This window comes from Macaca thibetana, chromosome 20 (assembly GCF_024542745.1).
Source record: "Macaca thibetana thibetana isolate TM-01 chromosome 20, ASM2454274v1, whole genome shotgun sequence".
In the NCBI taxonomy this organism is placed as follows: domain Eukaryota; kingdom Metazoa; phylum Chordata; class Mammalia; order Primates; family Cercopithecidae; genus Macaca; species Macaca thibetana.
This window is the reverse complement of record NC_065597.1, coordinates 60,297,564-60,310,274: the sequence shown is the minus strand read 5'-3', so window position 1 is coordinate 60,310,274 and position 12,711 is coordinate 60,297,564. Positions and strand designations below refer to the sequence as shown.

The 12,711-nt window shown below is 48.8% G+C and overlaps 1 protein-coding gene across 2 annotated transcripts in view; it reads right to left on the bottom strand.

Annotated features, from left to right (window-relative positions):
• MYH11 (myosin heavy chain 11) overlaps window positions 1-8,724 on the bottom strand; it is a 152,697-nt gene extending 143,973 nt beyond the window's left edge. For both annotated transcript variants that reach the window (XM_050774054.1, XM_050774056.1), the window contains exon 1: window positions 8,618-8,724. The gene's annotated coding sequence lies outside the window, so the exon portion shown is untranslated. The remainder of the gene's footprint in view (window positions 1-8,617) is intronic.
• Between the last annotated feature and the right edge of the window lie 3,987 nt (window positions 8,725-12,711).

The window sequence follows — 12,711 nt, the reverse complement described above, 5'->3', positions numbered from 1 at the left end:
AAATCCATTTGGAAGGTGCTACATATTCCCTTTCCCTCATTAAGACACAAAACACACATCAGGACATTTAAGTCTCTGGCAGATCTGGAAACCTGAAAGCTGTTTTGCTGCTATGAGCCTTGGGTCCCCAAAACAACATTTGGCCACAGATTTGCCCTTGAGAAAATTCAGTGAGCCTGACAAATTAATAATACTAGTACTAGTAATAATAGTTGCTAACTCTGTTTTTGTTTTTTGTTTTTTGTTTTTGACAGAGTCTTGCTCTGTCACCCAGGCTGGAGTGCAGCGATGTAATCTCAGCTCACTTCAACCTCCACCTCCTGGGTTCAAGTGATTCTCGTGCCTCAGCCTCCCAAGTAACTGGGACTACAGGCATGCACCACCACACCTGGCTAATTTTTGTATTTTTAGTAGAGATGGGGTTTCACCATGTTGGCCAGGCTGGTCTTGAACTCCTGGCCTCAAGCAATCGATCCTCCCACCTCGGCCTCCCAAAGTGCTGGGATTACAGGTGTGAGCCACCGCACCTGGCCACAACCTCTGCACTGTTGACTCTCGGGCTGGGTCATTCTGTGTTGTGAGGGGGCTCTTCTGTGCATTGCAGGACATTCTGCAGCACCCCTGGCCTTTGCCCACCAGATACCAGTGGCACCCCTTCCTCCACTCATGACAATCAAAAGTGTCTCCCGACACTGCTAGATGTCCCCTGGGGTGGCAAAACTGCTCCCAGTTGAGAACCACAGCTTTAGAATAAAAACAAGGGCTGTCTTGGGAAAGGCCATTAAAGCTGAGAGCAGCTCTCACTTAGTCAAACTCAACTTGGAGTACCGACTGCAGAAGGTCAGACGGGGGCAAGGTGAACACATTGGACCAGAGATGGACCACCAGTTGGCCCAACCCCAGGGACACTCTCCATCTACCTTGGTGCACCTTCCCAATCTTCCCTCCTCCACCATCGCTCATGTTTAAGGTCCTGCATCAGCTCCAAGGGCTGAAAGGACATCTCTGAAATTATTACCCAGAACTGCTGATCACAAAGTACAGTTCACTCATCAAGAGCTGCTCTCAATGATTGTGGTTGGGGGAAGGGTCTCATTATATGCCCAGGGTAGAGAGCAGTGGTGCAATCATAGCCCACTGCAGGCTCAAACTCATGGGCTCAAGGGATCCTCCCACCTCAGGTGTGGGCCACTATGCCCGGCTAATTTTACTTTTTGTAAAGATGGGGGTCTTGCTATGTTGCCCAGGCTGGTTGCAAACTCCTGATCTCAAATGATCCTCCTGCGTTGGCCTCCAAAAGCTCTAGGATGACAGGCCTGAGCCACCTCGTCCGACTTTCTTGAATGTTTTGATGAAAACAAATGTCTCGAACTCCTGAGCTCAAGCGATCTGCCTGCCTCAGCCTCCTAAAGTGCTAGGATTACAAGCATGAGCCACCGTGCCCAGGCTGCTTCATTTTTTGAGCACAAACAAGCTATTCATTAGCCTCTGGAAGACCTTAGGATGTCAAGTAACAAGTCTCAGCTCTGCCCCAAACCCGCTGGGTGACTCTGGACGAGTCACTTGCCCTCTCTGGGCCTTGTGTTTTTCATTTAGGGAAAAGAAATCAATGGTAGGCTGACCTAGCTCTACCATGCTGTGGGACCCATCTGTGACTCCTGGCCAAAGGGCTGAAACTGGACCAACTGGCTGAGAATGTCAGGCTGCTTTAGGTTTTGTTGTCATCAGTTTCATTTTTCCCAGAGGAACTAAGGGGCAAAAGATCTTACCCTCTCTGCTTCAACATTAATAAAAAGTAAATTAGGCCGGGCGTGGTGGCTGATGCCTATAATCCCAGTACTTTGGGAGGCCGAGGGAGGAGGATCATCCGAAGTCAGGAGTTCAAGACCAGCCTGGCCAACACAGTGAGACCCTGTCTCAACTAAAAATACAAAAATTAGCCAGGTGTGGTGGTGGGCGCCTGAAATCCCAGCTACTCGGGAGGCTGATGCAGGAGAATCGCTTTAACCCAGGAGGTGGAGGTTGCAGAGAGCTGAGATCACATCACTGCACTCCAGCCTAGGCGACAAGAGCAAAACTCTGTCTCCAAAATAAATAAATAAATAAATAAGTAAATTAAATATCCCAGAGCCCAGAGAGTATAGGATTTGCGTATCACCTCGCCTGGTCAACAGCTTTCCTCAGGATTTTGCTGTCAAGCCATTGGCTGAAGATTTTGGAGCAGAGACACAAACCCAAATATTTTTGGAGATCAGGTAAGTAATACAGAGTGACCCAGACCAGATGTTAGAGTATTGCACATATTCTAAATACCATGCAGGGCTCAGCACTGTGGCTCACACCTGTAATCCCAACACTTTGGGAGGCCAAGGCAGGCAGAACGCTTGAGCTTAGGAGCTCGAGACCAGCCTGCGCAACATGGTGAAACCCCATCTCTACAGAAAATACAAAAATTAGCCAGGCATGGCGGCACATGCCTGTAGTCCCATCTACTCGGGAGGCTGAGGTGGGAAGATCGCTTGAGCCTGGGAGGTGGAGGAGGTTGCAGTGAGCTGAGATCATGCCACTGCACTCTAGCCTGGGTGACAGAGTGAGACTCCATTTCAAAAGAAAGAAAGAAAGAAAAATTGCTTGTATTCTAAATATCATAAAGGGCTGGACACAGTGGCTCACACCTGTAATCCAAGCAATTTGGGAGGCCAAGCCAAGAGGATTGCTTGAATTAGGAGTTCTAGACTAGCCTGGGCAACACAGTGAGATCCCATCTCTCAAATAAACGAATGAATGAATGCCACACAGGCAAAACGGAAGTTCTCTGAACCTGATCTGCAACACAATTCACCAGCTGGAAGGACCTCTGCAGTGGAAATCCTCGTTCGAGGCCTGGTCCAGGCGTTCAATATGTCGCAGGGAGAGGGACTGGGTACTCTAAATGCACCTGCTCAGCAGGTGCCCAGTAGTACCAAAAAGGCAGTTTAAATCTATTATTAGTAATAGCCACTGTATTTATTGGGCCCCTTGTATTCATCAGGTATCGGGCCTGACAGCTGCCTAGATAGAGACCATCTGACTATGTCTCATAAGCGCTCTGTAAGGTGGCATCACCTGCTGTTGCTATTTTCCTGCTAAGATGACTGAGGTCCTGGAAGGTAAATGCAAGGCCCCCACGTGTAAAATTTGGAATCAGGAGTAGAATACAGAATCTAATCCTAATTTTCTGCTAAGAGTAAATGGATACCCAATTAATTCTTAGCAGAAAGTCCCTTTCTTGCCCCTGACCCTCCTCTGCCATTTCCACCCTCCCCTCACCATTCACATCCCCCCACCTCCCAAGGGCTTGTTCCCAAGAAAGTCCTACCTCACTTTCACAGAAAAAAAAAGTGAATGGTGAACCTGTCACTTTCTTATTGCCTTGTGACATCTGCCTAATCATCTGAATACCAATGGTTTCAAATAACTGCAGAAAGAAGCTATCGTACTGTGTAACACTATTTTTTCCTCCCGACCAAGAAAACTTGGTTGGTAAGAGTTACTGTAGCCCCTGTGAAGGATGCCTCTGGAAGTGAGCAAGAACTGGTTATTTCTGGCCCTAAAAGCCCCACTGTGTTTTATATTTTACAATTCTGGCATACCACAGATTAAAATAAATGTATAGCCTGCTATGTCAGGGGTCCCCAACCCTTGTGCTGCAGTACCAGTCCATGGCCTGTCAGGAACCAGGCCACATAGCAGGACTGGGCAGTGGGTGAGTGAGCATCACTGCCTAAGCTCCGCCTCCTGTCAGATAAGCAGCATTAGATTCTCACAGGAACGTGAACCCTATTGTGAACTGCACATACAAGGGATCTAGGTTGTGCGTTCCTTATGAGAATCTAACCAATGCCTGATGATCTTAGGTGGGACAGTTTTATCCCAAAACCATCCTCCCCACCCCCACTCCATCCCAGGTCCCTGGAAAAAATTGTCTTCCACAAAACCAGTCTCTGGTGCCAAGAGGTTGGGGACTCCTGTCATATGTGACTGCAACAAGTTGCAATTTGCAATACCTTTTTTTTTTTTTTTTTTTTTTTTTTTTGAGACTGACTCTCACTCTGTTGCCCAGGCTGGAGTGCAGTGGTGTGATCTCGGCTCACTGCAACCTCTGCCTCCGAGGCTCAAGTGATTCTCATGCCTCAGCCTCCCGAGTAGCTGGGATTACAGGTGCACACCACCACACCCAGCTAATTTTTGTATTTTTAGTAGAGATGGGGTTTAGCAGAGACCATGTTGGCCAGGCTGGTCTCGAACTCCTGACCTCAGGTGACCCACCTGCCTCGGCCTCCCAAAGTGCTGGGATTACAGCGTGAGCCACTGTGCCCGGTCTGCAATGTCTTTAGCTGGTCATTTGCAGTATCTATTAATTTTAGATATGCATGCCCTTTAACTGAGCAATGGCATGTCTGGGAATTTATCCTACAGGTAAATTCACATAATTAGACAAAAAGTCCAAGGCTGAAAGAGTGGCATTATCTATTATTCCCATTTTCCTGCTAAGACTATCAAGGTCCTGAAAGGTAAATACAAGGCCCTCCCTTGTAAAAGTTGGAGCCAGGATTAGAATCCAGATCTGTTTGAAGCCTAATTTACTCAGAGATGGCATTAGCGATGTTTAACACATCTGAATGCGTCAGCCCTGTTCACAGTCCTGTCCTAACAACTCACTGCTTCATCCTTTGAGCACAAACAAGCTATTCGTTAGCCTGTGGAAGACCTTAGGACTTTGAGTTACAAGTCTCAGCTCTGCCTAAAACTCGCTGGGTGACGCTAGGCAAGTCACTTGCCCTCTCTGGGCCTTGTATTTTTCAGCCTGGTACAGTAAAGTGCTATGCCCTGCATCTTTTTTTTGAGACAGAGTCTCATTCTGTTTCCCAGGCTGGAGAGCAGTGATGCAATCATGGCCCACTGCAGCCTTGAACTCCTGGGCTCAAGCAATCCTCCTGCCTCAGCCTCCTGAATAACTAGGACCACAGATGCATGCCACTACGCCCAGCTCATTTTCAAAATTTGTTTGTAGAGATGGTGCCTTGCTATGTTGCCCAGTCTGGTCTCAAACTCCTGACTTCAAGCCATCCCCCCACCTCAGCCTCCCAAATTGCTGGGATTACAGGTCTGACCTGCCACACCTGGCCTCTATGGCCCTTTCCTCACAACTTTGATGAGGTTTTTCCTCCCTAGCCCCTGAAACCCTGATACAAGTCACAGATGTCCAACCTCCCCTTTCAGCCGCTGTGAACAGCTTCTTCCTCTGTCCTTGGATCACACGCAAGGTTTCTTTCAAATTCTTGCCTGGCTTTCTCTAAACTCAATCTTTCCTCCATTGTGTGGCCAGGGTTAAATGTTGAAAGGTGAGGAGTGGAGGGAGAAGACTTAGAGAGCAAAAAGGCCATCCCTTAAAGTATGCCATCAAGACCCTAAATACGCCAGGCACGGTGACTCACGCCTATAATCCGAGCACTTTGGGAGATCAAGCCAGCCGAATCACTTGAGGTCAGCAGTTCGAGACCAGCCTGGCCAGTGTGGTGAAATCCCATCTCTACTAAAAATACAAAAGTTAGCCAGGCATGGTGGTGGGCGCTATAATCCCAGCTACTCTCTACTCAGGAGGCTGAGGCCGGAGAAGTGCTTGAACACAGTAGGTGGAGGTTGCAACGAGCCAAGATCGCACCAGTGCACTCCAGCCTGGGTGACAGATCAAGACTCTGTCTCAAAAACAAACAAAACCCTAAACAAATGTTATTGGAGTTTGTAACATTCCCAATCCAGCAAAGGAATGGTAGCTAAACATATTAAAGATTCTAATCACCACTTTCAGCCCAATAGAAATGGGGTTGATGAGATCAAAGGGAAGAAACATTAAGAAAAGCTTCTCCTTTAAAGGCCACATAATTTAGGCTTCCCAGTTCTGCCAAAGATGAGCCATGCCATACTGAGCAAACATCTTGAACTCTGGTTGTGTTTGCTATAAATAACCATCTACCAAAGTTTCCCAGGGCCTAGGCACTGTGCTAAACCCTTCATACACATTAGCTCATCAAATCCTCCCATGAGGGTAATCTGTTAAACTCTGGAGTTAGAAGGACCTAGATTTGTAGAATCTTGTTTTCCTTACTGACTAGCTGTCTTGAGCAAGTTATTCAGATGCCATATTTGTAAAATCAAGCCAGTTATAATAACAGTATCTACTCTAAAGGGTTGTTATGAAGACTTAAGATAATGTCCACAAAGGGCTCAGCATCTCACCAGGCAAAAGTACCCAAGAAACATGAGTTATTCTCATTACCCCATTGCCCAGATGAGAAAGTGAGGTTTTAGGAGGTGCTGGAGATGATTTCTAAATTTGTTTATGACCTTCTATGATTCTACTGGATTGAAAATTGAACTTGGTTTTCAAGAAAAATCTACTATATATCTACTCTTGGAATTACAACCTTGTGCCTAAAGCCTAAAACCCACCTGTTTCGATTCAAGCCCTGTGGAAAGGAGACAATTCCCTCCCATCCCCCACCCCAAAAAAATCAAACTTCTGAATAAGAGGGTTAGGGAAAAAGAATCCCACTTTTCTCCCAAATCTCTTCTCCTTAGGGCTTCTCCACCAGTTCTTCAATGGGTAAGGGATACAGTAGAGAAATCCCCAGGGCCGGGACCAACCGGGCCGTAGCGCAAGGCTGGGTAACTGACGAGGGGGCTGGGGATGGCCTCATGGAAAACGCTTCCATAAATGGGCATGTTTGCCTCAATCTCAGCCCTCCCACGGAAAAGTAATGATAACAAATCCATAACAAATACCTTGTAGGGAATAACACATCTATTTTGGACATGATAATAAAAATACATGGTGTTTACAGGGCAAGCCTGGCGGCTTCTCGAAAAAGGCCCAACTAGTTCACGTTCTGGACTCTAGGGGTGGCAGCCCACGTAGGGTCACTGGTTTCAACTAGATCACTTCCCGCCCCCACAACCAGGGGACAAACAGTGCCTTTTATTTTAAATGTGCAAAAAGTCAGTTTATGTTTTCTTCAAAAGACATGGTGATAAACATTTACTTTGTTGGAAGCATTTAGTCCCACCAGAAACCTGACCCCAACAAGTTTGAGTCCATGGTAAAGAAGATAGTGGGGTCAAGGGTATGAACTTGGACTCAAACAGACCCGGGAATGGGTTCTACCACTTGATGGCTGTGTGACACTTTACCTCTCTGAGCCTCAGCTGCCTTGTATACTAAACAGACATCATAATGCCTTTCTTATGAAGTTGTTGCAAAGATTAAATGGGATAAGTTAAATGTTGCAACAGCGTGTGGCACTTAAGTGTTCCATCAACAGTAGCTATCTCAATGGGAAAACATCAATTTCCTTCCAACAAAATTCCCTATCTTATTTCACATCCTGCCATCTAATGACTTTCAGTTCAGCGTCAAGTTCCCTCTCTCAATAATTCTAAAATAGTATCGTTAAGTAAATCAAACAAAAAACTACACAAAGCAGTTTACTAACAGCCTGCCTTCTTTTCATCAAATCCCGGACAGTTCACAATTTAATCTCTCAGTTCTTCATACTGCAACTAAACCCCCCCGGCCTTGGGTTTCTAAATGTTTTCTTTTACTTCTGGACAAGCATGGTTTGAATGGTACTTTTTCTCAAGTGGCCAAATCCCTACCAGACCCTGTGCTGGAAGAAAACTTACAACAGACAGTAGCCACACTTTCTCTCGTTTTACCCATTTGGTTGGACACGAGAGAGGCATTGACACAGGTGACTCTGTGGGAAATTCCAGTGTAATCTTACCTAATGCACCTGCAGATCGTGGAAGCAAATGGAGACTTTGGAGCCCACCTGGGTATCTGGGGGCCCTTGGGGGTCAACCTGGGTGAGATTTTTTTTTTTTTTTTTAATTTGTAGAAGATGAAAAAGTGGGCTGTAATAAACTAGATCACAACCAGCCTTATCTCCCAGGGGTTCTCAACATAGTACCTGATAGAACTGATAAAAACACTTTCCTTTCTGCTAAGCCTATGCCCGTGTGTTTTTAACTGATTTAATGCATTATCAACACAACCGTGCAATACCGTCAAATCCACTAGGAGCCTCACCTTGCCTGTCTGTGTGATAGCAAGTGACTTTTCGGTGAAGTTGAGCTGTGTTTTTTTGGTGCCTAGAATAAAAGTGAGATGCCTGACTGTCTGCACTGAACCTCTGAGATTTCCAGGGGAGTATATCTCCTGGATTAGCCTCTTAACAAGAATCACCCAGGACTGATTTTCTTTTTTAAGGCCGTTTTTTCTGGGGATTCTAGAGTTGGGAAATGGAGTTGGGTCCAGGCATTGATATCGTTAATAAACACCCCCAAAATAGTACTTCTCACTGGCAACCTTGAGAAATGCTGTTTGGGGAAAGTCTAGGATAATCTAGGATGATAGGGCAGAGAGACATCCAAATCACAACTCTACCCCCACAATGGTCCTTACGAGGTTGACAACAGGGACCTCTAAGTGCAACCCAGCCCCTATAGAATACCCTATAGGACTTTTAACACCCCCAACCCCCTGCAATCTGCCCCCAGAAGGACAACTACTACTTACAGATCTCCCACTGGGGGCTAGTGGAAAGGAAACTGGATGGCGGGCTCGGATCTGACGCACCTCCCAGGCCGGAGCGTCCAAATCTCCCTGCGCGTCTCGGACGCCTCTCTTTATAGACCCGGAGCTGCCCGCGGGTGGGAAAGGGGAGGAGGCCGAAGGGGTGGAGTTGGGGAGGGTCCCTCGCGGCCCCCTCGCCGCGCCCCCTGCAGGGCGCACCCGGGGCGGGAGCGCAAGGGGCTGGGGCGCTCCGGGGGACAAGGAAGCACAGAACAGGTGCGCACAGGGACCGGAGTCTCACTCCCGGCCCGAGGCGATCGCAGACGCTCCGGATCCCTAGAGAAAGGGGGTCGAGCAGGCAGCGTGTGTGCGGGATGCTTGAGAATGTCTTCCCTGAGTCGGCTGCAGCCGCGCAGGCTTTAACCTCTTCCTCCCCGTGTTGGGGCTGTGGTGGATCTGACTTGACATCTCCCACCCCACTTCCCATTTTATTGGCATCGCACTGTCTGGAAAGAGGGCCGGCTGTGCAGCGTGAAGGGTAGGGAAAGGGGATTTCTTGAACTTTGCAAAGTGCAAGACAGGAGGCCCCCACCCTTGCTGGGAACGGTGCAGGAAGGGGAAGTTTTTACTTTTCCCAACTTGCCATCTCCACCTCCACCCACACCTCCACGACCAAAATACAAAGAAAAATGAAAAATAAGCCCACTGTGGTTATTTCAGCAGTCCCCCCACCCTGTGTGCCACTCGCCAGCTGCGTGACCATGGGCAAGTCACTTCACTTCTCTGAGCCTTGGTGTCCGCAGCTGCAAAATGTGGGGAGGCGGTGGCGGTGATCATTACGTAATTTACAAGGTGCGAGTGTCAAGATTCAAGGATAAAGTGGGTGCGCCCCCAGAGTCTGCGAGTTCCCTTCTACAACTGCCCCTCCCCAAGGATTCCTCGCCTAAAATTGCACTCCCTGTCTCTCTCTCTCCGCGCCACTCTCCTCTGCCCCGTGTTGGTCCCAGTCTGTGTGTGACTGACGCTGTCTCTCCATCAGTCTCTGTCGCTGTGTCTCTGCCACTGTCTCTGCATGTCTGTCCCTCTGATCATTGCTGTCTCTCGCTCTATCTTTTGTCTCTGTCCCTCTCACTGTTAGGTCTGTCGATGTCGCCCTCGTGTCTCACCCTGTCTCTGGTCTCTATGTCTCTTGCTCTCCATCCCTCCCGCGTGTCTCACTCCTATCTCTGTGCGATCTCTCTCTCTTTCTCTGTTCCCCCGGCTCTCCGTCTTCTCCCCGTCCCTCTCCCCTCCTGTCCACGCACGCACACACAGGCCATAAAAGGAAGTCGAGGCGGTGGGCTGGCCCCACGCCAGGCCGGGGACCCGCGGGCAGCCCGGGCTCTCCGCTCCCCGCGCGGCACCGGCTTCTCCGAGGTTCCCGGGCCGGGCCGAGCCGGTCCCCCTCCCCGGGCGCGGCGGGAGCGGCGGGCGGGAGACAACCCAAAAAGGGCAGGCGCGGACTCCTTCCTGCAGGAATTCCCAGCTCCGCATACCAGCTCGGGGCTGCCCGCTCCCCCTGACTAAATATGGTGCCGAGAGGCCTCCCTGCTCCCCGGCGTCGGGGGAGGGGGCCCTTCACGCAGCCACGGGCGGCAGTCGCCCCGCTGGGCGCGAAGGGGACCCCTCTGCTTCGGGCAGGCCCGGAAGGGGGCAGCCCCCAGTCCCACGTGGATTTCTGCTGCTTCAGGCCAGAGGGTTTGGAGAAGGGGTTAAAGTTGGGCAGACCCCTCCTGGATTTTGTACTTGGCGCAGGCCCTTATTCTACAATCCCTCTTCCTGCAATCAGGTGGAGGGGCTGAGGGCGAGGGGCGTGCGGGCGGGGTGGGGGGGGTGGCTTCATTAATACCCCCATTTTGCAGGTGAGAAAATTGAGTCCCCGCAGGGGTAAAGGGATTTGCCCAAGCTCTCACTGGGACAGTCATGGATTGGTGCTGGCACTGGAACTTTTCTGATGACGACATTCACTTCCAGAAAGGAGACATTGAAGGGAAGTGTCCAGGCAGACTGGACTTGAGGCCCAGGGCATGTCTTTGAGAATGGATGTCTGGCTTTGAATCTGCCAGTGCTGCTTTCTATCTATTTGACCGTGGGCAAGTAACTTTGCCTCTCCATGCCTCAGTTTCCCTACCTGTACGATGGGAAGAACATCAGCTACTTCCTGGCCTTTTTGTAAGCAGTCCTTGAGATGATCCATGTAAAATGAACACTGTGCACTGCTTCATGTTAGCTGCTGTTATTGGTAACAAACGTGAAACCAACTAGAGTTGCACCAGGCCTCGGGATACAATGAGAGCACTCTTTCCCTGCAGGCTCCCAGGTCCCTCTGGAAAGTTCTGCATCTCAGACCCTCTTGGGTCCTTCTTCATCCTTCCAGCATCAAGCTCACCTGGTTTTCACCCTGGAAACTCCTGAGCCTGGCCCTTGCCCTGCAAGGGGCCTAGATCAGAGAGTCAAGAACAGCCTGCATTCAGCTGGCGGGGAAAGTGAGGGGTAAAGCTCTACGGAAAATGATGAATGAGCTGCTCCCCACATGCTTTTAACATCTACGCTGTAAAAGGAGTGGAAATCGTCCCTGCATCAGCCCAGAAATGATATAGAGCAGAGAAGTAATGGAAGGGGGAAAATTGAAGTCAACCATCCCCTTCCCATCCTGGAAAGAGAATGCAGGGCAGGCCATCGGAATCTAATTTGCTGGCCCGAAGTAAAAAGTGGCATTAATACTAGAGGCATGAACACTGTACTTCCAAAGGGTTCCATTTGATTTTTTAAATAACTTGTTGGTAACTTTTAAAAGAGAATAATTATAATGTGATTAACAATTGGAGACTTTGTAACAAACACTCAGTTTTACTTCATTCTCTCGCCTACCCCTTATCTAACAACCCTTTATTAAAAATTAAAGTAGGCAGCCGGGAGTAGTGGCTCACGCCTGTAATCCCAGCAATTTGGGAAGCCAAAGTGGGTGAATCACTTGAAGTCAGGAGTTCAAGACCAGCCTAGCCAACATGGTGAAACCCCCATTTCTACTAAAAATACAAAAATTAGCTGGGCGTGGTGGTGCACACCTGTAGTCCCAGCTACTTGGGAGGCTGAGGTAGGATAACTGCTTGAACACAGGAGTCAGAGGTTGCAGTGAGCTGAGATTGTTCCATAGAACTCCAGCCTGGGAGCCTGGGTGACAGAGCAAGACTCCATCTCAAAAACAAACAAACAAACTAAAGTAGCCAAGGCCAGGCATGGTGGCTCACACCTGTAATCCTAGCACTTTGGGAGGCCAAGGCAGGAGGATTGCTTGAGCTCAAGAGTTTGAGACCAGCCTGGGAAACATAGTGAGACCCTGTCTCTACAAAAAATACAAAAATTAGCCATGTGTGGTGGTGGGTACCTGTAATCCCAGCTCCTTTGGAGGCTGAGGTGGGAGGATCACTTGAGCCTGGGAGGCAGAGGTTGCAGTGAGCTGAGACTGTGCCACTATACTCCAGCCTGGGTGGCAGAGTGAGACCCTATCTTGAAAAAAACCTTTTTTTTTTTTTTTAAGTAGCCAGCCTGGGCAACGTGGTGAGATCCTATCTCTATAAATAAATAAATAGCAGCTGGGTGTGGTGTAGCCTGCAGTTCTAGCTACTAGGGAGGCTGAGGTAGGAGGATCTCTTGAACCTGGAAGGTTGAAACTGCAGTGAACTATAGTGAACTATGATTGCACCACCGCACTCTAGCCTGGGCGACAGAGCAAGACCTTGTCTGTAAAAAATAAGGTACGTACTTTAATCCCCTCCCTACCCCCATTTTACTGTGGAGAATCTCGGTTTGGAGAGGTTAAATAACACAGCAGTGGTAGAACAGGAATTCCAACCCAAGTCTTTCTGGCACAGTCCATAGTAGACAGAAGTCTGAGTTTTTTAAACCCAGATCTCTTCAGCACCAACCAAGCAGCTTTGGGATTGTCAGTAAACCTCTTTGAGCCCATTTTCTCAAGGAAAAGCAAAGATGATCAGATTCTTTGCCTCAAGTACCTTTCTGATTGTTAAATATGACAGCACTTATGAAGGCCTTTA